The following is a 24155-nucleotide window of genomic DNA, read 5'->3' on the forward strand; positions in this document are numbered from 1 at the left end:
CCTCTATGAGGTGGATTGATTCAGTGACTGGGATAATTGGGATGGGAGTGTGAGAGACAGTGCGATTGGCACAGGACAGAGCGGAGGTTAGGGCTGTTGTACATAGGGTGGCTATGAGTCACAGGCGACTCGACGGCACATAACAACAACAATGGTCTGAGAAAATGCTTTATATTATTTCTATGTTTTTGGATTTATTGATGCTTGCCTTGTGACCTAAAATGTGATCTATTCTAGAGAATGTTCCCTGAACATTGGAGAAGAAGGTATATTGTGTTTTTGGGGGGTGCATTAGCCTATAAATATCTATGAGGTCAAGTTGATTTATTGTGTAGTTTAATTCTTGAGCATCTTTGTTGAATTTTTTCCAGGTAGTTCTATCTTTTCTTGGGAGTGGAGTATTGAAGTCTCCAACTACTATCGTAGTGTTGTCTATTTCCTTTTTCAGTTTTGTTAAGGTTTGTTTAATATATTTTGCAGGTCTTTCATTTGGTGCATAGATATTTATTAATGTTATGTCCTCTTGATCTATTGACCCTTTAATCATTATGTAGTGACTTTCCTCATCCTTTGTAATGGTTTTTGCTTTGAATTTTATTTTATCGGAGATTAATATTGCTACTCCTGCTTTTTTTCTGGTTGCCGTTTGCTTCGTATATTTTTCCCCATCCTTTTATTTTTAGTCTTTCTTTATCTTCATTTTTTAGGTGTGTCTCTTTTAGACAGCATATTGATGGATCATCACCACCAAGTCAATAGGCAACATCATGATAGATGGAGAAGAAATTGAGGTTATTGACAGTTCCATGTTGCATGGATCTATAATCAACACTTTTGGCACCAGAAATCAGGAAATTTGCCCACTTATTTTGTCCAGTTGATTTGTCTTTTCGGGTCCCTGCTAGATCTCTCCTAATCATTTTGCTCTTTCTCACTATACTCATGAAACTGTGACTTTGTGAAGAAAAATATGTGCCTTTGAATTGTGGTGCTGAAGAAGAGTCTTGAACATACCATGGACCTCCAAGAAAGCAAATAGTTCTATCTTGAAGAGCGTGAAACCAAGTTTCTCCTTAGAGTCTAGGATTTTGAAGCACTATCTCACATATGTGGGCATGTGGCCCAGAGGGTCCAATCCTTAGAGAAGAACATCATGTTCAGAAAGGTGAAGGGACAGTGTGGGAGAGAAAGACCTGGATGAAATGGATTGATTCAGTAACTTGGGCAATAGAGGCAAGTGTTTCAGAGTCAGTGAGACTGGCTCAGGACAGGAAAGGCTTTACAGCTGTTATACATATGGTCATTATGAGTCATAGGTAGCTTGACAGCACATAACAACAACTCGACCCTAAGCTTCCCTACCACTGCCCTCCCCTTTAACCTTTGGACTTTGATCCACATCTGCAAGTTAGGACAGTAGGTGATAGTGGGCATAGATAACCGGTGATTACTTTTTAAAATACAGTGTACAGGAATGATTCTATGAAACACAATGTGAATGAAGGAATGTATGAAATATGTACCTCCTCATCACTGACTTCGAAGAACACTGTCTACACTTTTCCTAAGACATATTCATTTGTTTTGGCAGTCCATGGAATGTTCAGTACTCTTCTCCAACACCAGAGCTCAAAGGCAGTAATTCTTCTTCTGTCATCCATATTCATTGCAGCTCTCAGATGTATTGCAAGTAATTGGAATGATCATGGCCTGAATCAGGCATATCTTGGTCCTCAAATTGACATCACCATTCCACAATAATTTGTAGTGCTCCCTAACTGCAGACTTGCCCAGTGCAATATGTCTCCTGATTTCCTGATTGCTGATACCAACGGTGTTGATTGTTGATTCAAGTAAGATGAAGTTGTTGGCACTTTCACTCTTTTCTACACCTATCATTATGCTGCCTATTGGTCCAGTGGTAAAAGTTTTTGTTTCCTTGATGTTGAGCTGCATGCAACTCGCCGGCTGTTTATTCTTTTATCTGCAACAAATGCTTCAAGTCTTCCTCCTTTCAGAAAGCAAGGCTCTGTCATCTGCATAATGCAGGTTATTGATGTGTCTTCCTCCGATCTTGATGCCACATTTTTCTCATAGAGTTCAGCTTCTTGATTAATTTGCTCAGAATATAGATTGAATAGGTAGGGAGAAGGAATACAGCCCTGTTTCACTCCCTTCTTAATTTTAAACCATGCAGTGTTCCCTCTCTCTGCTCACACAATAGCCTCTGGGTCTAAGGTTTCACATAAGCACAATTAAATGCCCTGGAATTCCTATTCTTCTAAATTTTAGACATAACTCATTATGATCCTCATAGTCAAATGCCTTAGCACAGCCAAAAGTGCATAAATAGACATTCTTTACTTTCAGCCAGGATCCATCTGACAGCAGTAATAACAGCCGCTGGTGCCGCAGGTTCTTCTAAATCCTGCTTGAACTTCTGGTAGCTTCCTGTCTATGCAATTTTCTAGCCACTTTTTAGAAATAATCTTCAGCAGTATTTTGTTTGCATACTGTACTATTGTCATTGTTTGATATTTTCCAAATTCTTTTTGATCACCTTTCTTGGGAATGAGAACAAATATGAATCTCTTCTAATCCATTGGTCAGACAGCTGTCCTCCACATTTCCTGATATAGACAAGTGACCATATCCAGTGCTGCATCTATTAGTTGAAATATGTCAATTGGTATTCCATAATTTCTGGAGCCTTATTTTTTTCTCAATATCTCCACTGCAGCTTCAGGTTTTTTTCTTCATTGCCATTGGTTCCTGTTCATTTGGTACTTCCTAAAATTTGTCAATGTCAGTCAATTCTTTTCTTTTTGATACAGTGACTCTGTGTATATTTCCAGCTTCTCTTGATGCTTCCTGGATCATTCAACATATTACCCATAGAATCTTTCAATATTATGACTCAAAGCTTACATTTGTTTTTCAAATCTCTCAGCTTGAGCAATGCAGAATGATTTATTATCTTTTTTACTTTCTAATTCTAGCTCTCTGCACATTGAATTATGATATTTTACCTTGTCTTCTCTAGCTGCCCTTTGAAATCATCTGTTCAGCTCTTTTACTTCAGTGTCTTTTTTTCTCAGTTTAGGCTTCTTGATGCTCTAATACAATTTTCAGTGCCTCTTCTGACACCTATGTCAGCTTTTTCTTTCTTCTTACTTTGTAATGACTTTTTTGCTTTCTTTGTGGGTGACATTCTTTACATCATTCCACGACTCATCTTGTCTTCCATTATTACTGTTTGTTTAGTGCTTAAAACTTATTCATAAGATGATTTTGAAATCCAGGTGGAATAGACTAAAGATTATGTTTTCATTTTTTTTGAACTTGTATTAGCTTTCTTTGGCCTCAGTTTGAACTTACACATGAGTAATAGATGGTCTAACTTACTGTCTGCCCCTAGCCTGCTGTTGACTACTGATATAGATCTTCTACAATTCCCGCCACAGAAGTAGTCAAACTGATTTCTAAGCAGTCCATCAAGTGAGGTCTATGTGTAAAGTTCCCTTTTGTGTTTCTTAAAAAAAAAAGCATCTGCAATGAATAAATCTTTGAAAATGCAAAATTCAAACATTTGGATCATACCAGTTCAATTCATAATCCAGTACTTAAGGGTTCTATCGCTCAGGGAAAACTGGTAGCCTAGTTTATAGGGAACTGTGCTACAAATCCAAAGATCATTCTTCTGGTGGTCCAATTCTACTAGTTGCTCTAGAGGAGAAAACGTACTTAGTACATAAAAATTTGAATTGAAGTGGTATTGAAAATTGGTATATGAAAATTGAAATATCTTTGGTAATGAAAATTGTTAAATCATGCAATTTATAGCACCAAGAAACCTACTGGAAGCTTGAGTAGGTTCTGACTCCATAGCAATAAAATAGACTCTTTATACACACACACACATACACACACACACACACACACATAGATACATCAAAACAAGCTATTGAAGAACTTTCCCCCTCTAATACCTTGCTATTAAAGACATTTTGCTTGTAGACATAGCATGTACACAAGTCACTTGACATATGTGTGAGTCCATCTTTAGGAAATATTCATAGTATTGAAATTCCTTGTTTGGAGTCATAATTATCATACTGATGTTGTTTTTAGTGTTGTCCAATATGATTCATAGTAGCCCTATGAAAAACAGATTTGAACTCTGTTATATCCTGTGCCTTCCTCACAATCTGAAACACTTAAGCTAATTCTTATAGTCACTGTGTTAATCCAGCTGGGTGAGGGTCTTCCTCTCCATCACTGTCTTTAAGCTTCCTAAGTATGATGTTCTTGCCCAAAAAATAACCTCGATTTTTTTCAATAAACCGATCTATTCTCATATAAGAACATGCCCAAAGTATGTGAGATGAAGATTTATCACCTTTGCCCCAAAGGGACATTCTGGCAGCATCTTCTCCAAGACATTTGTTTGTTCTTTTGTAAGACTATAAGATGAATATTCAGTACTCTCCTCCAAAAGTTCAGAAGTATTAATTCTTCTTCTGTCATTTTTATTCATTGTCCAGCTCTCAGACACATAATAAATGACTGAAAGGACTATTGCCAGAATCAAGTGCACCTTAGTCCTTAAGTTGACTTCATTACTCATCTATAATTTGGACTACAGAATTTCCTGGTGAAATACATTCCCTGATCTTCTGAGTGAAGATGTTTATAGTTTCTATCTTTTCTCTATTTATCATAATTTGCCTTTTCAGCAAATATTGAAGATTTTTGTTTTTTCGGATGTTGATCTGGAATCTATATTGAAGGCTAGAGTGTTCTCCCTTCTGCAGCAAGAGATCGAATTCCTCTTCACTTTCCACAAGCAAGTTTGTTTCATTTGTTTAGCAAAGGTTGTTGATGTACCTTCCTCCATCCTGATGCTATATCTTGTTCATAGAATCTATTTTTTAAATAATTTGTTCCACATAATATTTGCAGGAACTCTGTAATTATCATACACAAAAACCCAATTACCGTACACTAAAAAATATGTTTCTCCTCCAGACATACTTTTCAAAACAGAATTTATTACTGAATGTATGAAATATATCAATATTGTAGGTGAAAAGTAATACCTTGTTGTAATTGTATTTTGGGGGTCTGTTAAAATCATCAAGGCTATGAATCTTTGCATTTGTTTAAAAATGTTTTTATTTTCTTTTCTTGGAACCATAAAATTCTCACAGATTTTTATATGATGCTTAGGTCAAAAAATGTTTAGATACTCATATATACACATTGTTGTGGTTGTTTGCCTTCGAGTCGAGCATGACTCATAGTGACCCTATGAATAAAAGGCCTGAAGCCCCCCTACAACTATTGGCATTTATCAAAGTTCATAAAGTTTCCAGAGGCATGTTATTTATGAAGTGGATGACATTCCTGCTTACACTCACATATATAAAATGTAAAATTTTGTGTTATGGATTGAAAAATAGCCCCCAAAGATGCTTTTCATCTTTACCATTTCTTTATGATATTTTGCTTTGTTGTATCAACAGAATTAATTGATCTTTGAGAGTTGTCTTTCACCTATGGAAATTATTCCTTTAACACTATTTTTCTTTCTCCTCAGAATCTATTACAAAAATAGTACAAGTGTTTGTTATGATACTCACAGTTTCTGACTTCTACTGGTTTCAAAATTGGGAAGAGAAAACATCAATGAAATCTATAGCACAAACTTCATTCCTACAAAGTCAGACACGCCCAATGGTCCCTAAACTACTTCTGCCATTTCTAAACATAACTGTGCTTTTGAGGGCTCTTGATGCCAAACTGAGTCAGCTAATCCATAAAGACGACCGTATAGAACTCAAACAATTTAATAGGGAAATATTATTGTCGTAGTTATATGGCATCTAATCAAAATTGACTTCTAGCTGAACCTCCAGTAGGTTTTCAGGAGTTGTAATTGCTTGGCAGGAAATGGCACATCTTTCTTCCACAGAGAAGCTAAAGAATTCAAACTACCTAGGGAAATAGCAGATTATAAAGACAAGACCAAAAATTATAAGAAAATGTGCAAGGAGTTGGAGTCAGAAAATCAAAAGGGCCAAACTCATTTAACATTTGTTAAGCTTAAAAAATTAAAGAATAAATTCAAGCTCTGAGTTTCAGTGTTTAAGGATGATATGGCAGGATAGTGAATGATTCCAGCGACATTAAAAGCAGATGGAAGGAGTATACAGAGTCATTATACCAAAAAGAATTATCTGACACGGAAGAATGCCAAGAAACAAGATATAAGCATGAGGCAATGGTGATGAAGGAGGAAGTTCATGCTGCTCTGAAGCACTTTGCAAAAAATAAAGCCCCAAGAATTGATGGAATACCAATTGACGTATTTCAGAAAACATATGTTACCCTGAATGTGCTCACCAAGTTGTGCCAAGAAATCTGGAGAACAACTACTTGGCCAACTGACGGAAGAGATCCATATTTATTCCCATTCAAAAAAAACCCAAAAAACCAACAAAAAACACTCAACAGAGTGTGGAAATGATTGACCAATATCACTAATGTCACACACTAGTAAAATCCTGCTGAAGATGATCCAGAAAAGGCTTGAGCAGTACATTGATAGAGAACTACCAGAAATACAGGCTGGGTTTAAAAGAGGTCATGGCACTAGGGACATTATTGTCAATGCCATATAGATCTTCACAGAAAGCAAAGAGTACCAGAAGAATGTCTACCTGTGTTTCATTGACTGTGTAAAGGCATTTGACTGTGTGGATCACAGTAAATTAACCTTGAGGAAAATGGGAATCTCAGAGCACTTGATCGTGCTTATAAGAGACCTATGCTTGGATCAAGAAGCAATCTTCAAAACAGAGCAAGGAAACACTGCATGGTTCAAAATCAGGAAAGGAGTACATCAGGGGTGCATCTTGTCCCCATACCTTTTCAATTTGTATGCAGAACAGATCATTCAGGAAGCAGGGCTTTATGAGGAGGAGTGTGGCATCAGGATAGAATGAAGACTCAGTAACAACCTACAATATGCAGATGGCACAATCTTTCTTTCTGAACTGAGGAGGACCTGAAGCACTTGCTCCAAAGGTCAAGGACTATAGTCTTCAATATGAATTGAAGAAAAAAATTCAAGAAGACAAAAAATGTCCACTGGGGCATTTAGCAGCACCATATTAGATGAAGAGATTGGTTTAGGTTATTAGCAATTACAGCTTGCTCAGATCCACAAACATCATTCTTAACACCAGAAATCAAAAGATGAATTGCATTGGGAGAATCTGTCATGGACCTCTCCAGAGTGCTGAAGAGCAATGATGTCAGTTTAGCGACAAAGGTGCACCTAGTCCAGGCCATGGTCTTCTCATTTACTTATGCTTCAGACAGTTGTACAATGACTAAGGATGACAGAAGAAGAATAGATGCCTTCAAGTTGTGGTTCTGGAGAACAGTCTTGAACATACTATGGACTGCCAAGTAAACAAACAGGTCTCTCTTGGTGAAGGTGAAGGCAAGTCTGTTCTTGGAGGCTAGGATTTTGAAGCTCTTCCTCACTTACTTTGGGTAAGTGGTCAGGATAGATCAGTCCTTGTAGAAGGACACCATGCTTAGAAGGGTGGATGGACAACTCAGGAGAGTGAGAGCCAAGATGAGATGGATTGATAAAATAACTGTGGTGATGGGGTTGTGTGTCAGAAATTAGTAAGACTGGCTCAGGACTGAGAAGTGTTCAGAGCTGCTGTACATAAGGTTGCTATATATCGCAAATGACTCAGTGGCATATAAAACAATAACATACTATGACAGATTTGGAAGCAGGAGTGGCATCTACTTCCTAAATAACATGACTCTAGAAACCCTATGAATTTTGATAAGCGTGAATAATTGTAGAGGAGCTTCAGACCTTTTGTTTATAGGGTTTTTACGACTTGTGCTTGACTCAAAGGCAATCAACATCAACAATAACTCAGATCAGAAATAAGACACAAATTCTTCAGTCAAGATAGCTTCTCAGGTATGCACACAGACCTTTGATCTTCCCCATTGCAGCTTTAAGACAATGTTACAAAATTCTTTTGGTCTAACCAATTATGGCCTTTCCCTGTAGCTTTCCATTAATCTTGGGTAAAAACTCTCAAATATAGCTTCATGAGGCAAGCAGTTTCACTTCAGCTTAGCCTTATGTCTGTCTCTGGTTCTCCATCTATGCTGTTAGTCTCTCTACATGAGAAGGATTTGGGGCTCAAACTGGTTCTTCTTGGCAGTAGAGACAATCTTGTTTCTGAACCTGTCCAATTTAAACCAATAAAGATTATATTAGTTATAGATACCTTTACATATATATATACAATAAAGATTATATTATATTAGTTATATATACCTTATTTACATGTTCTCACCCAAAATATATTTAGCATAGTCCAATACAACCATGTTGTTTTGAACCATAGAGTTAGGATCGACCCATAATTGACCCTCCAGCAGATTTTTAAAGGCATTAAATGACACAGGAGGGGATTGCCCATCCTTCTTCCATGAAGCAGCTGGTGGCCTCGAACCATGTACCTTTGGATTGCAGCACAGCTTCATGCCACTAGGCCACCAGAGCTCCCCTAATATAACCATGTGGCAAAATGAATGAAATTATTAGGAAAGTATTTATATATGATCAACCTACTGTATCACATCTAGTCTGGTAACCTACACTTAACAAAAAAAAAATTACACTTTGGTTAAAACCATTTCTTAGAATTCTTTTTGTGTATTGTTATACAATGCATTATAATGCATTTGTTCTTCCTCCTTTATGGATCACCTATACTCCTTTCCCACACTTGGTTAGTCATATAGTATCTTCTTAATCAGAAAACAGATTAAATTTATTATCAATACCTATAATTGATACTTCCATTGTGTTCTTAATTCTGTATTGTAAAATAGTCACTTTTTACTGTTAATTCTTTTTACTGTATTTTCGCCAGTCATCTCTTGTTTAACTGACTTTACTGAGCATTTTTCTTTTTCAAGTGAAGGATCAAAGGAATAGCATCCTTTGAGGTTTTATATATTAGAATTATTTGTTTGTAGAAAATGTGCATGGAGGACAGTTTGAATAAAAGGTTCTTAGATCAAACTTACTTCTTTTTCTCTAAGTTATGATAGATATGACTCACTGCCTTCCATTTTTCATAATGTGTTCTGCAGCCTTCTGTAAAGATCTCTAGTAGCATAGTCATAATATTTTGAACATTTTGGTTTAGGAATTAAAAAGGGCACTTTTCAAATGCACTGGTCCTTCGAGGGCAGAAAGTGAATAGTCTCTTGCTTAAAAGATTTACGTCCTTAAAACCTGATTAAGAGTGGCTGTGAGTGGGTATTTTGGCTTAAGGCCTTCTATATTTCAAAGATGCTATATAAAATGAAATGCCAATCAAGATATTTTTATTCTTATAATTATATATACAGACAATCTGAAAGATTTTATGGCATTTCTTTTTTTTTCCTGACTGCATAAAGAATATGTTTTTTTATTACTAAGATTCATTATTTCAGAGGCATATATTCTATGTTGTTTGACCTGGAAGATATTATTTTTTTTTAACTTTTGGTGTGCTTTTTAACTCTGTACGTTCACAGTTCAATTTATACTGGGTTATTTCTTCGATTTATGATATTTTTTAATATATTTTAAGAATCATTCCAGAGATTAAATTTTAGTTTGCTGTTTCATGATAAGACATAGTAGGGATTCCTTAAATGTTTTATAAATAATTGAACACATGTATATTTGAAAAGAGAAGGAAGAAAGCCCAAAATTAATGTCAGAAGAGACCCTAAATATTGAAATTGCACTAGAGCACCAAGAAGCCAAAGCTGGGGGAAGAATTCAAGATGTGAAAGAGCTGAACAGAAAATTTCAAAAGGCTATGTGGGAAAACAAAGTAAAATATTGTGATGAAATTTGCAAGGAGCTGGAATCAGAAAATCAAAAGGGTTGAACTCACTCAGCATTCCTTAAGCTAAAGGAACTGAAGAACACATTCAAACCTCGAGTTCATATACTTAAGGTTTCTTTGGGCAGAATATTAAATGATCCAGAAAGTATTAAAAGAAGATGGAAAGAGTATACAGAGTCACTGTACCAAAAGGAATTGGCAGACACAGAATTTCATGAAACAACATATGAGCAAGATTCTATGGTGATGAAGGAAGAAGTTAAAGCTGCTTTGACAGAATTAGAAAAAAAAAAAATAAGGCCCCAGAAATAGATGGTATACCAATTGACGTATTTCAACTAACAGATGTTGTCCTAGATGTGCTTACCAAGTTGTGTCAAGAAATCTGGAGGACAACCACTTGGCCAGATTAATGGAAGAGGTCTAATGAAAGGTGATCCAACAGAGAGTATTGAACAATATCATTGATTACATGCAAGCAAGATTCTGCTGAACGTTATCCAAAAACAACAGGAACAGCACACCTACGAAGAACTATCGGAGGGTTTACAGGCTGGGTTTACAAAGTGGTTGTGGTACTAGGGATATTATAACTAATGTTAGATGGATCTTGGCTGAAAACAGAAAGTACCAGAGGAATGCCTATCTGTGTTCCGTTGATTATGCAAAGGGATTTGACTGTGTGGATCACACAAACTGGCAGACTCGAAGAAAAATGGGAATTCTAGAACAGTTGATCATGTTAATGCGAAACCCATACTTGGACCAGGAGGCAGATGTCACAATAGAGTAAGGAAACATCGCATGGTTCAAAACTGGGAAGGGTGTATGCCAGGAATGTGTTCTGTCTCCATATCTTTTCAATCTATATGCAGAATAGATTATCTGGGAGGCTGGGATGTATGAGAAGTGTGGCATCAGAACTGGAGGAAGATTCATCAATAATCTGCGTTATACAGATGACACAGCAATGCTTGCTGAAACTGAGGAGGATCTGAAGCACTTGTTGCAGAGGTTCATGGACTGCAGCCTTCAGTATGGATTGAGGCTCAATATCAAGAAGACAAAGATTCTCACCACTGGGCCAATTTGCATCATTAGGATGGATGAAGAGATTGAGATTATTCACAGATTTAGTTTACATGGTTCTACAGTCAACACTCTTGGCCCCAGCAGCCAGGAAATTAAATTATTGTGATGGGAAAGCCAGCTGTTAGGGACCTCTCCAAAGTACTGAAGAGCAATGATGTCACTCTGGAGACCAAGGTGAGCCTCATAAGGTCTTTGCAATCACTTTCTATGTGTCAGAGAGCTGAAATATGACTAGGGAGGATAGAAGGAGAATTTATGCCTTTGAGTTGTGGTGTTGGAGAAGAGTTTTGAGTATACATGGATTGCTAAGAAAATGAACAGGTTCATCCTGGAGAGGGTTAAACCGGGCTGCTCCTTGGAGGCAGGGATTCTGGAGAGGGTTAAACCGGGCTGCTCCTTGGAGGCAAGGATTCTGAAGCTTCATCTGACATATTTTGGACATGTTGCAAGGACAGACCAGTCCTTGGAGAAGGATGTCATTCTTGGGAGGGTAGAGGGACAGCACAGGAGAGGAAGATGCTCTATGAGGTGTATTGATTAAGTGACTGGAGTATTCAGGGTAGGCACAGGATAGAGCAAGGTTTAGGGCTGTTTTATATATAGTCACTATTTGTCTCAGGCAACTCGGTGGCACATAACAACAACAACATATTTGAAAAGATATGTATGTTATATTGATAACTATGAATCAAAATGTATGTGGATGATCAGATAACATTAAAAATTGATATATTAATTTACAAACCTATTCTTTATTTAGGGTTCTCTGAGAACTTAGTAGCAATGAGTACTGTCACCCAAAATTATATGGTTTTAACTCTACCAGCTGTACCACAAGAAAAAGAGGCAACATCTTCCTGTGTTATTTACTGCTATGAAAACCTTCTGGAGGGTCAGACATCAGTTAGTTCTGACAAGACACTACATAAAAACAACATTCCTCTTTTAGGTTCTCTGGTGGTATAATGTATTGCACTGCTAACTGAAAGTCAGTAGTTTTAATCTACCAGCTATTCCACAGGAGACATATGGGAAGACTCTGCCTGTAAATATATACAGGCTTGGAAACAGATTTTATAAATGGAAATTATTCAAGTACACCAAAATGATTGTCATCACTTTGTGGCATAGAACATCAACCTTTAGGTTAATAGTCAGGTACAAATCACTTGGGTCACCATGACACTAGGTTTAAATGTTCTTGATGTTGTGTTGAGTACCATCAAATGGGAACCAACCCACAGCTGACCCTCCAGTGGGTTTTCAGAGGCAGTAAACTATATGGGAAGAGACTACCATCCTTCTGCAGCAGAGCAGCTGGGGGATTCAAACCTTGTGCCTTTGGGATTGCAGTGCAGTTTCTTACCACTAGGCCACCAGAGCTCTTCAGATCTAAATGTAGAGAGGAGGGAAGTTAATCACCTTAGATTCTATTCTGAGTTTGATTCTTCATTACATTTCTTGCATTCATCATTACAATACTCCTTCTGACTCTCCCTTTCTCTTTCACCACATTCTCTCTTTTCCTCTCCTCTCTTCCTGTGAAAGCTGTGTTTCTTATTACAGTTGAGAAAAATTTATATTTGTATAAAAGATATAATTAATAATAAACAGTTTCCATATGTAATAGTTTGATTTGGTATAATATTCAAAATATGAACATAGAATTGTCCTTGAAGTTATTAATTTCACAGTTTTTACAGTTATGAAAGTTTGTGAAAAGTTCAATCTATTTATTCTGTACTTCTTTGGTTGTAAAGTGGCTGTAAAGAGAGATGTAAAGTAGAAATGATAGGAAGAAGACACACAAAGTTCTCCAGTGTTACACATCTACTCAGAATTTGAACAGACATTTTGAAGTGTATAGTGTATGGTATAGTGTATACTCATTATTTAGAGTATTTTGGGCAGAAAAATGGCCTCTTTAAGACTTTTAAGTTGTGATTTTATTACGTCATGTAATATGTCAGGTATTCTTCCACTTGGATTCTTTACTACATTCTAGAACAAGTTTCATAGTCTTCTGACATCTGTTTTGATATTTTTTAAAGTTCTTAAGCCTAGACCCTTGCCTCCATTTTGGAGACTGGGTGAAGCAGCTGGACTCTTGTTTTATTTGAAGATCTGTGAGGACTATTTGTTTGTTTGGGTTTTTTGTTGGTTTTTAATTTTGTTTTGTTTTTAATTTAAGCCTTTTGTTTAGAGTCAATAAGACCTCCTGGAGGACATTTGCATTTAAGGCCAAGCTCTGTAAGATAGGCTTTCTTGTTTTGGTTGAGGGTCAGTATAGGGTGTGGGATGGTTGGTTGTTATTTTTATTTAAGCCTCTTTTTTAGAGTCAACAAGACCTCCTGGAAGACCCTTGTTTTTAAAAGTTGGTCCCAAGGGATTATATTTTAATCCCTCTTACTATGTTTTTGAGGTAAATTCTTCTAAATTGCATAGCACTCTTCAAGCCAATTTGCTGTGCTGAGGTAATCTGGGTTTACTGTGATGCTGAACCTTGTGCCACTGGGGTCTCAAATGCCATAGTGGTTGCGCATGGTGGACAACGTTTGGTGGCGCTCCCAGTTTAAGACTGGTGTGGAAGCAGGAGTTTCATCTACTTCCTAAACCACATGCCTCTGGAAACTCTATGAACTTGGAGAAACAACAATTTTTATAGAAAAGTCTTTTGTTCATAGGGTCACTATGAGTTGTGCTCAACACAACAGCAATCAACAACAATAATAAACATATTTTAACGACCTTTTGCTTTTATCATATATAGTGTCCTTAATGTCATTACACTATTCATGTGCTGTTCAGCCATTAGTACTCAATGTATCAAATCTCTTCTTAAAATAGTCTCTAAACTCAAGCAAAATATAGCCAGTGTGGTCATTTTGTGAGGTGGACTTACTTTATTTTCAACTTCAGCTTGAACATGTATATGTGCAACTGATGAGTTTTTCCTTATTCTAATTCCCACTGATGATATTGAACTTCTCCATTGTCTCTTTCCACAGATTTAGTCACTTTGATTTCTATGTATTCCATCCAATAAAGTCTATATATACAATCACCATTTATACTTCAGAAAATAGGTATATGCAGTGAATAAATATTGGTAATATAAAATTGGGAAAGATTTTTGTTTTGTTCACTCTGGGGCCATTATGAGTCAGAACAAACTCTTATGAAACCTATACCCAGACTAGTAAGCTATTGTCCAAAAAGAAAGGGAATACTGTTGTTTTTGTGTACCATTGAGTCAGAATGGACCCATCACTGACTCGCCAGGGGGTTTTCAGAGACAGTAAATTGCAAGGGATGATATTGTTCATCCTTCTCCCATGGAGCAGCTGATGAACTTGAACTGCATGCCTTTGAGATTGCATCGCAATTTCATAGTAATAGGCTACCAGAGCATATTTAAACTAAAGAAAGATTTGCATCAGGGCTGTATGCTTTCTTCATACTTGTTAAATCTCTATGCTCAACAAATCATTCAAGAAACTGGACTTTACCAAGGAAAAAATGTTACATCAGGATTACAAAAGTCTCAACAATAAGCTACGTTTGAAGATGACACCTAATAAGAACTAGAAGCTGGAAAAGACAAGCAAATATTGACTCATCCTTAGAGACTCTAGAAAGGTGTATAACCTGTTGACACCTTGAGTATGGCCAAGTGAAATCTATTTTGGACTCCTAAACTCAAGAGGGTGACATAACATATTTGTTTTGCTATTAGTCACAAGGCTTGTAGATATGTATTACAAGGGACAATAAGAAATTATGATACTCAATAAACCAACAATTTTCTAGGTTATAAGCTTGCATCTTTCCTAACTCATAAATATCCTGAAGACCAGCAGTCTGCAAGTTTGAAAACAGTAGTAGTTTCATCAGGTTTATATTTTATTTCCCTGAGAGATCCTATTTCTACCGTAGCTACTAGCAGATATTTTTATGGCACTCTTTGACAAGTCATTTTGTATGATATCAATATAAGTCTTGTTTTAATAGTAAAGATTCATCAAAATGTGTGTTCATATTGATGAAGGAAAGGAAATTTCCATCTGAAGATAAAATTCATTTTTTTATCTCTTAAGAATGATTTAACATTTATTTAAAGTTCAAATTTATATACAGTAATATATTGTTCACTTTGATTCTAATAAACTTGCTACCCTTTGAAAATAAAAATGGCAAATTTATCAGTATAAAGAGGAAAACAAACTGACTGATAAAAATAAAACAGTATTATAGAAAGCAAATTTTTACTTTTTTCAATAAGAGTATATAAATAATAAAAAATTGAGTTAAGTTACTGAGCTGAAACTTCACAATAGTATGAAGTATTTCTATGAAAAATTAATTAATGAAAATTTTACAGGAAAGTTGCAAAGCTGTGTATGCCCCATGGGAAGGGTTATTGCTTTTCTGAAATAGTCCAACAAGAGACCAAAATATGAGTGCTTATAAAATAGCATAATGTGTATAGGCCAAAGTTAGATTAGTTGAATTGTTTTGAAGAGGCATCAAATAATTGATCAGGAAGTAAAACTGTGATTATAAAATAAAATCAGAGTTGAATTATAGCAAATAATTGCAAAAATAATTAAAGTTATAAATCCTCCCAGTAACAATGTGAAAAAATTCTCTTTAGAGCCCCACAGGGATGGGATGTGCTAGCTTTGATTGGGATTAAACCTAGAGGTAAAAGAAAAGGAAAAGTGTAGTCTTGAAAAAAATTATAGAGAAAACATATCATCCCTTAAAAAAACAATAACAAAATTTTCCTGAAAAGTAAATGTGGAAGTATGTCATAATGAATGGAATTTCTTATAATTCTTTTAATAATTACTTAAAAAGTCAGCCTTATATTAGCATACATATATATTTTTATAGTTGTATTTCTTTTCAGCTATGTAAAATAAAACAAAATAATTTTACATTTAACTGAAATTAAATGAATTTAATTACATTGGGAGATTTGCTTCTGCAAATTAGGAAGATATGAATCTTGCAAGCAAATATTGATGCTAGAGGAATTATATAACTCTTTGGTTGTTGTTGTTTTACCTATAATGCTTATGAAGGGTATATCCAATGTGTTATAGTATTCATTTGCGTATAAATTCCTATCTGTTATTGTTATGTACCATCAAGTCATGAGAGACTCATACCTGAAACTCAAGTAGGTTTTCAGAGGCAGTAAGTCAAAAGGGAGAACAACCTGAGAACAGCAGGTATATTCAAGCTGTGTTTCTCTAGGATGGCAAGTGCAACTCCTTTTGAGTAAACCTTCAGAGCTTTCTAAGCTCTGTAGAAAATGTATGGTAGAAAAGCTCTAGTAGAAAAATGTATAGTTACTTAAAAATATGTCTTCTATCCTTTAATAATTCAACTAGTAAAACTACAATTTTGAAACATTACATGAGTTAAAATTAAGATGAAAATGTGTCAGGGTTGCATTCTCTCCATACCTATTCAATCTTTATGCTGAGCAAATAATTTGAGAAGTTGGATTCTATGAAGAAAAATGTGGCTTCAGAATTGGAGGGAGACTCAATAATAATTTGCATTATGCAAATTACACAAACTTACTTTCTGAAAGTGAGGAGGACTTGAAGCACTTGTTGCAGAAGATTAAGGAATGTGAACTTCAATTTGGATTGCATCTTAATGTGACAGATTCTTACCACTGGACCAATAGACAGCATCACGATGGATGGAGAAGACATTGAAACTTCATCTTGCTTGAATCTACAATTAACACCTTTGGTACCAGCAGTCAGGAAATAAGAAGACACGTTGCAATTGGAAAATGCACACAGACTGAATAAATATTGAGAGATAACATAACCCTGACATACTCTTTTTTTAATTTTATACTATGTATTGTTCCCTTACTCTATTTGCACAACAGCTTCTTGTTCAAGGTATAGGTTTCACATTAGCATAATTAAGCACTCTGGCATTCCAATTCTTCTCAATGTTAGATATAACTTGTTAGGACCCATGCAGTCAAATGCCTTTTCATAGTAGACAAAGCATAAGTAGACATTCTCCTAATATTCTTTATTTTCACCCAAGATCCATCTGACAACAACAACAATAATAATGCTGGTGGCATGGCCACTTCTAAATTCGACTTAAACTTCTGGTAGTTTCTTATCTATGCTTTAGCCATTTTTTAACGATCTTCAGCAGCATTTTGATTGCATGTGATATTATTGTTATTGTTTGATAGATTCTACATTCTTTTGGATAACTTTTGTTACGAACGGGAACAAATATACACTTTCCAATCCATCATTCAGACAACTATCCTCCTAATTTCCTGATATGAACTGTTGAGCTCATTCAAGTCTAAATTTATTAGTTGAAACAAATCAATTGGTATCCCATCAATACCCAGGGCCTTATTTTTTAACGATGCCTTCAATTATTTTTTGCCAATACCTTCAATGCAGCTTCACCTTTTTTCTTCATTACCATTGTTTCCTGCTTATATGGTTGTTGTTGTTATGTGCCATTGAGTCACCTGCGACTCATAGCAACCCTAACCCTGCTCTTTCCATTGCCAATCTTATTGTCTCTACCATGCCTATCCCCATTACACCAGTGATGGAATCAATCCATCTCATCAAGGATCTTCCTCGCCTGTGCTGTCCCTCCACCCTCCCAACCATGACATCCCTCTCCAAGGACTGGTCCCTCCTTGCAACATGTCCAAAGTATGTCAGACAGAGCTTCAGAATCATTGTTTCCAAGGAACAGTCTGGATTCACCCTGTCCAGGACAGACTTTTTTTGTTTTCCTAGCAGTTAATGGTATATTCAATACTCTTCTCCAGCACCACAGCTCAAAGGCATCAATTCTTCTTCTATCCTCCCAAGACACTGTCCAACTCTCTGACGCATAGCAAGTCATTGCGAAGACCATGGCCTGTATCAGGCGCACATTAGTTTCCAGACTAACATCATTGCTTTTCAGTACTTTGGAGAGGTCTCTGACAGCAGATTTTTCCAATACAATTTGTCTTTTCTTTTCCCGGCTGCTGTTTTCAAGAGTACTTCCTGAAGTTTTTTCAGTGTCAGTCAATTATTTTTTGTATAGTGATCCTATAGTCCCTCCATCTTCTTTTGATACTTCTTGGGTCATTGTATATATTGCCCATAGCATCTTTCAGTATTGCAACTTTAGGCTTAAATTTGTTTTTCAATTTCCTCAACTTGAGAAATGCAGAATGATTTCTCTAATTCCAACTCTCTCTGCACAGTCCATTAAAATAATTTGCTTTGTCTTTTTGAGCTGCCCTTTGAAATCTTCTGTTTGGCTCTTTTACTTTGAAATGTTTTCCCTTTGTTTTGGTTTCCTGATGCTCTAGTGTGATTTTTTAGTCCCTTCTGACATTTATTTAGGTTTTCCCTTTCTCTTCTGTCTTTGTCATGACCTTTTGCTGTTTTCATGATATCCTTGATATCATTTTTTTCTTGAAGACAACATATTTGGTCCTCAGTCATTGATGTTCAAGGTTTCAAATCTATTCTTAAGATTACTTTGAAATTCAGATTCAATAAATCTAAAGTAGTTTTTTGTTTTTCATGGCCTTGTTTTAATTTCCTTTGGCCTCAATTTGAAGTTCTTATCACTAGATCAACAAGCAACAGCATCATAGATGAAGAAAGTTTGAAATTGTCAACAACTTCATCTTACTGCAATCTATAATTAACTTCCTGATACCAAGAGTCAAGAAATAAAAAGAAGTATTACATTGGGAAAGTCTGCAGTTAGGGACCTCTCCAAATTATTGAGGACTAAGGACATTAGTTTGAGGACTAAGGTGTATCTTATTCAGGTCATGATCTTTCTGATCACTTGCTACATATCTGAGAGCTGGACAAATGAATAAGGATGACAGAAGAAGAATTGATGACTTAAACTGTATTGTTGGGAAAGTGTATTAAACATCTCATGCACTACCAAAAGAACAAACAAATATGTCTTAGAGTGTAGCCAGAGTACTTTTTGGAGGCAAAGATAATAGATGGAGCTCTACCTCATATATTTCAGACATGTTGCTAAGAGGAGCTATTATAACTTGGAGAGGGACACAATGTTCATAAAGACAGACTGTTGCTATAGAAGAGGAAGAGTCTTGACCCAATGGATTAACACAGTGACTTCCACAATGGGCTCTCATGTGTCAGGAAGTGCGAGAATGGCACCAGATAGAGCAGGTTTCAGTTCTGTTTTTCATAGGGTTGCTATGGTTCATAATACTTGACAACATATATTAAGCAGAGTTTAGGGCTATTGTACGTTGGGTTGCTATGAGCCGCAGGCAACTCGGCAGCACATAACAACAACAACATGATCTGTGCTGTCTCAAGTTCCCAAAGAATACTCTAACAAAAGATATAAGGGAAATTTGAAGAATCTTGTCTGAAGGTTCGTGGTTCAAATCCACCAGATTCTCTGCTTGAGAAGGAGGAGGAATCTCCTCTCCTGTGCCAGTTTGATCTGATTCAACAGCTCATAACAAATTAAAACAAAAGAAGACAAAAATTCCAATGTTGTAAATAAACTAGTATAATAATTAAAAAAGAAAAAGAAAAATATATAAGGGATGCTTTAGAACAAAAGACAATCATACAATTTACACTCTTGAATTTTTTTTAAAAAACCTACTTAGAAAAACATAAAGTTTATTTAAACAAACACCGTGACTAAATGCTATTACTTTATGATTTCGGAATCAGTTCCTATCATCTTTATATCACTCAGGGGACAATTCTATTTAAAACTATATGTGGTCATATTGTAAAACAAAGACTTCACATGATGTTATGGTTGTTAGGTGCCCATAAAACTTTCATTTTTTCTTCTTTTTTCTCCAACACCATAATTTAGAAGCAGTAATTTTTTAGGCTTCCTTATTTATTGTCCAACTTTCACATGCAGATGAGGCAATTGAATACACTACAGCCTAGTGTTACTGTTTCTAGTCCTTAAAATGACATATTACTTTTTAACACTTTAAATGGGTCAGCTGTCTTGGGGTAAATAGTGACAGATTTGCCCAATGCATACATTATTTTATTTCTTCACTGATGCTTCCATAGGCATTTGTTGTGGATCCAATAAAAATGAAATCCTTCAGAGGCACATGGTTCGAATCCACCAGATGCTCTGCCAGGGAAGGAGGGGCAGTCTCCTCCTGTACCAGTCAGATCTGATTTGACAGTACACTCACACAAAAATAATAAAATAAAAAAATTTTAAAAATGAAATCCTTGACAATTTCAACATTTTCTCCATTAATCCTAATTTTGTTTTTTGGTCCATTTGTGGGGATTTTAGTTTTCTTTGTATTTATTTTATTTTATTTTATTACTTTTAATGAACATTTACAGAGATTTTTGGATTTCCATTCATTCATTGTTGCACTTTTTTCTCCCTTCCCCCCCCCCGTACCCCCTCCAGCTCCAAATGCACTCCTTTGTATTGGGATATAATCCATTAAAAAGGCTGTATTCTGTGATTTTCATTAATAAATATTCCTCTTCACTCTCAACAAGCCAAGTGCAATCTTGATATCATGCTCTCCATATAATATAAGTTCTTGGTTATTTTGTTCAGCACGTTATTGTTGTTGGGTTTTGTCAGATCATCTATGACTTACAGCAGCCCTATAAATAGTGGTTCTAAACTTTGTCCTACCCTGTGGAATTGTTATTATCTCTGAACTACTCAAGTCCATTGTTATAGTCACTGCATCAGTCTATCTTGTTATGGGATTGGCTATCTTTTTCTATCCCTCCTTCTTTCCCACCATGATGTCTTTTACCAAGTCACTCTTACAAAATGTCCCCAAAATATGAGATGATAATTCATCATCCTTGCTTTAAAGAATATGTTATTTCCATTTCACCAAGAAACATTTGTTCAAATTATAGATTGAATAATAATGTAAAATGATACAACCCTGAAAAGCACCTTTCTGAATTAAAATCACAGAACATCCCATTTTTGTATTTCAAGAACAGTCTCTTGGTCTAGGTACACGTTCCACATGAGCAAAAGTAAATGTTCCAGAATTCTGATTCAAAAAGATATCAATAATTGTTATGATTCACATAACTAAGTACCTTTGATTGCCAATAATACAGATTCAACAGCAAAATTGGATAATCTCATACCACCAAACAGAAAAGAATTCAGAGTCTCCTTTGGGGCAAGAGATTTTTTACTAGTAAGATCTACAGGAGAGTAGCGACAGCTGCAGCAGAGACCCAGAAACCTGATGTGAGACAGAACTAATCGTAGAACCCTATGGACACAGAGCTAGGAGACTTTGACCAACTTTATTGAGAGGGTGATGTCACAGTTTATAGGACTGAAAACTTTGTAACACTGGCCTAAAGCTATGAGACTGAAGGCTGAAGCGCCTGTGAGCATGATTCAGAAGTTGTCATGATCGAGCAATTGTACCCTTCTGCCAAAGAAGCTGTATTCCATCAACTTTACTAATAAGCTCCATAATCTTGAGTATGTTTCTGTGTGATCTTTGAGGTATTACAATAGATTTTTAGACTTAGTAGAGCAGTAATATTGGTGTTAGAATTAGAAGGAAGAGGTAGGGGACATGGGAATATTGATTTTGTAATGTGGATGTTGATTATGGTTACCAATCCACTTTGTGGAGTTAACAGAAATCAGATATGGCTGTACCTATGTGACCTTGCTCTCTTACAATCTGTCTATAATAAAGATTACATCAGCATTTATTAGAGGTTAAATCTCTGCCATAAGATTATAATGAAATTACGGTCAAGTAAGAGAATGGGAGATCTGGTTCTAGACATTATAGAATAATCATAAGAGTTACAGAGAAGAGATACTTGGGATTCCTGTGTGGTAAGTAATGTGAAGGAGTAGCCTTTATGATTGCCTTCACTATCTAGTGCCACTGTAAATAGGAAGCTCTGGTGGCCTAGTGGCAAGAGACTGCACTACAATCCCGAAGGCATGTGGTTAGTATCCACCAGCTACTCTGTGGGAGAAAGAAGGGTAACCTTCCATGTAATTAACTACCTCCCAAATTCTACTGGAGGATCACTATGGGTGTTTCCAACTCTATAGTACACAACAACAACTATATCACCAGTGACTGTCTTATCAAACAAAAACTTGTCCACTCACAGTTTAGGAGGATAAGAATCCTACTTCAGGGTGTTAAATCCAGGAGAAGACAGTCTTAGTTGGTTCTGTAAAAATGTCCTTCAGCATCCTTAGATCTGGAATTTCCTAAAGATCTCCCTATGTCTTGGTCTTCCTGTTATTGAGGATTTTCTTAGGACAAGGATGTGAGTTAAAAAAAATACATTCTAATTCTAGGCATTCTTTCTTGATAATACTGATGCCTGGCCTCTGCTCTCTGCCTCACCTTTCACAAAACAAAAGATATTACAGGTCACACCCAAAGGAAACTTCTTTTTCATCAGATGAAGGGTTTTGGTCTAATTAAGGATTTGCATCCTGCCCTAAATACTTTAATAGCAATTAACTGCACACAGCTCAGATTATGACCTGGAGAATGACTCTGTCATTACATAACTATTTCTAATTCTGTCTCATTAACATTTTATAATTTAAGAATGAAAACATGTTATTGTTGTGGTTATATGCCGTCAAGTCGCTTGCCACTAATAGTGACATGTATAAGAGCCCTAAACCCTGCTCTATCCTGTGACAACCTGACTGTCTCTGACACACTTAACCCCATTGTCCCAGTGACTGAGTCAATTCATCTCATTGATTGCCTCCTAAATATATGTTGTGTCATAAAAGGAAGAGACGATCTTCCTCTCTTGCGCTGTCCCTCCCCCTCCCAAGCATGATGTCCTTCTCCAAGGAATAACATGTCCAAAGTATCTTCCAAAGACGAGCTTCAAAATCCTTGCCTCCAAAGAGCAGCCTGGTTTCACCTTCTCCAGGATGGAACTATTTGTTCTCTTGGCAACACTCTTCTCCAGCACCACAGCTCAAAGGCATCAATCCTCTTTCTCTATCATCCCTAGTTATTGTCCAGCTCTTTGATGTATATATAGCTAGCAATTGCAAAGACTATGGCCTTGATCAGGCACCCTTAGTCTTCAAACTGACATCATTGCTTTTTAGTACTCTGAAGAGATCCCTGATAGCCGACTTTCCCAATGCATCTTGTCTCTTGATTTCCTGTATGCTGGTACCAAGAGTGTTGACTATGGAGTCAAGCAAACTGAAACTGTTAACAATCTCAATCTCTTCACCATCCATAATGATACTGCCAATTGGCCCAGGAATGAGAATCTTTGTTTTCTTGATGTTGAAACATAGAATAATTATATTATACTGAGAATGATTATCTAGCCAAGTTGAGATACGGTTTTAAAGGGAGCAATTCAGTGCATATAGTGCCCAAGGAGGGATGAGAAGCAGGCCTAGAGCTTCAATTTGGAAATAAAGTCAGGATTATGAATATATAAGAGTGGCAGGTATAAAAGCTATGATTCTCTCTCTCTCTCTTTCTCTCTTTCTCATGGATAGATAGATAGAAATTTCATGACACAAAATATGATCAGGAGGCAATAGTTATAAATGAAAAAAGTCCAAGTTGCCCTGATGCCCTGAGGGAATTGGAAAAAACAAAGTCCCAGGAATTTATGGAATGCCAATTCACATATTTTAATAAACAGATGCTGCCCCAGTCATGCTAACCAAGTTGTACCAGGCAATCTGGAGAATAGTTACCTGTCCTACTGACTGGAAGAGATCCATATTTATTCTCATTGAAGAAGAAAAAAAAAGATGATACAACAGAGTGTGGAAATCATAGAACAAAACAATATTACTAATAATCACATGTAAGGAAAATCCTGCTAAAGATTTTCCAAAAGATGACAGAGAACTACCAGAAATACAAGCTAGATTTAGAAGAGGCTGTGGCACTAGAGAGATCATGGCCAATGTCAGATGGATATAGGCTGAGAACACAGAATGTCTCTCTGCAGTCCGTTGACTATGTGAAGGTATTTGTGTGAATCACAACAAATTGTGATTAATCTTCAG

The sequence above is a fragment of the Elephantulus edwardii genome, unplaced genomic scaffold (assembly GCF_000299155.1).
Source record: "Elephantulus edwardii isolate Elephantulus edwardi_28Jun2011 unplaced genomic scaffold, EleEdw1.0 scaffold00033, whole genome shotgun sequence".
Classification (NCBI taxonomy): Eukaryota; Metazoa; Chordata; class Mammalia; order Macroscelidea; family Macroscelididae; genus Elephantulus; species Elephantulus edwardii.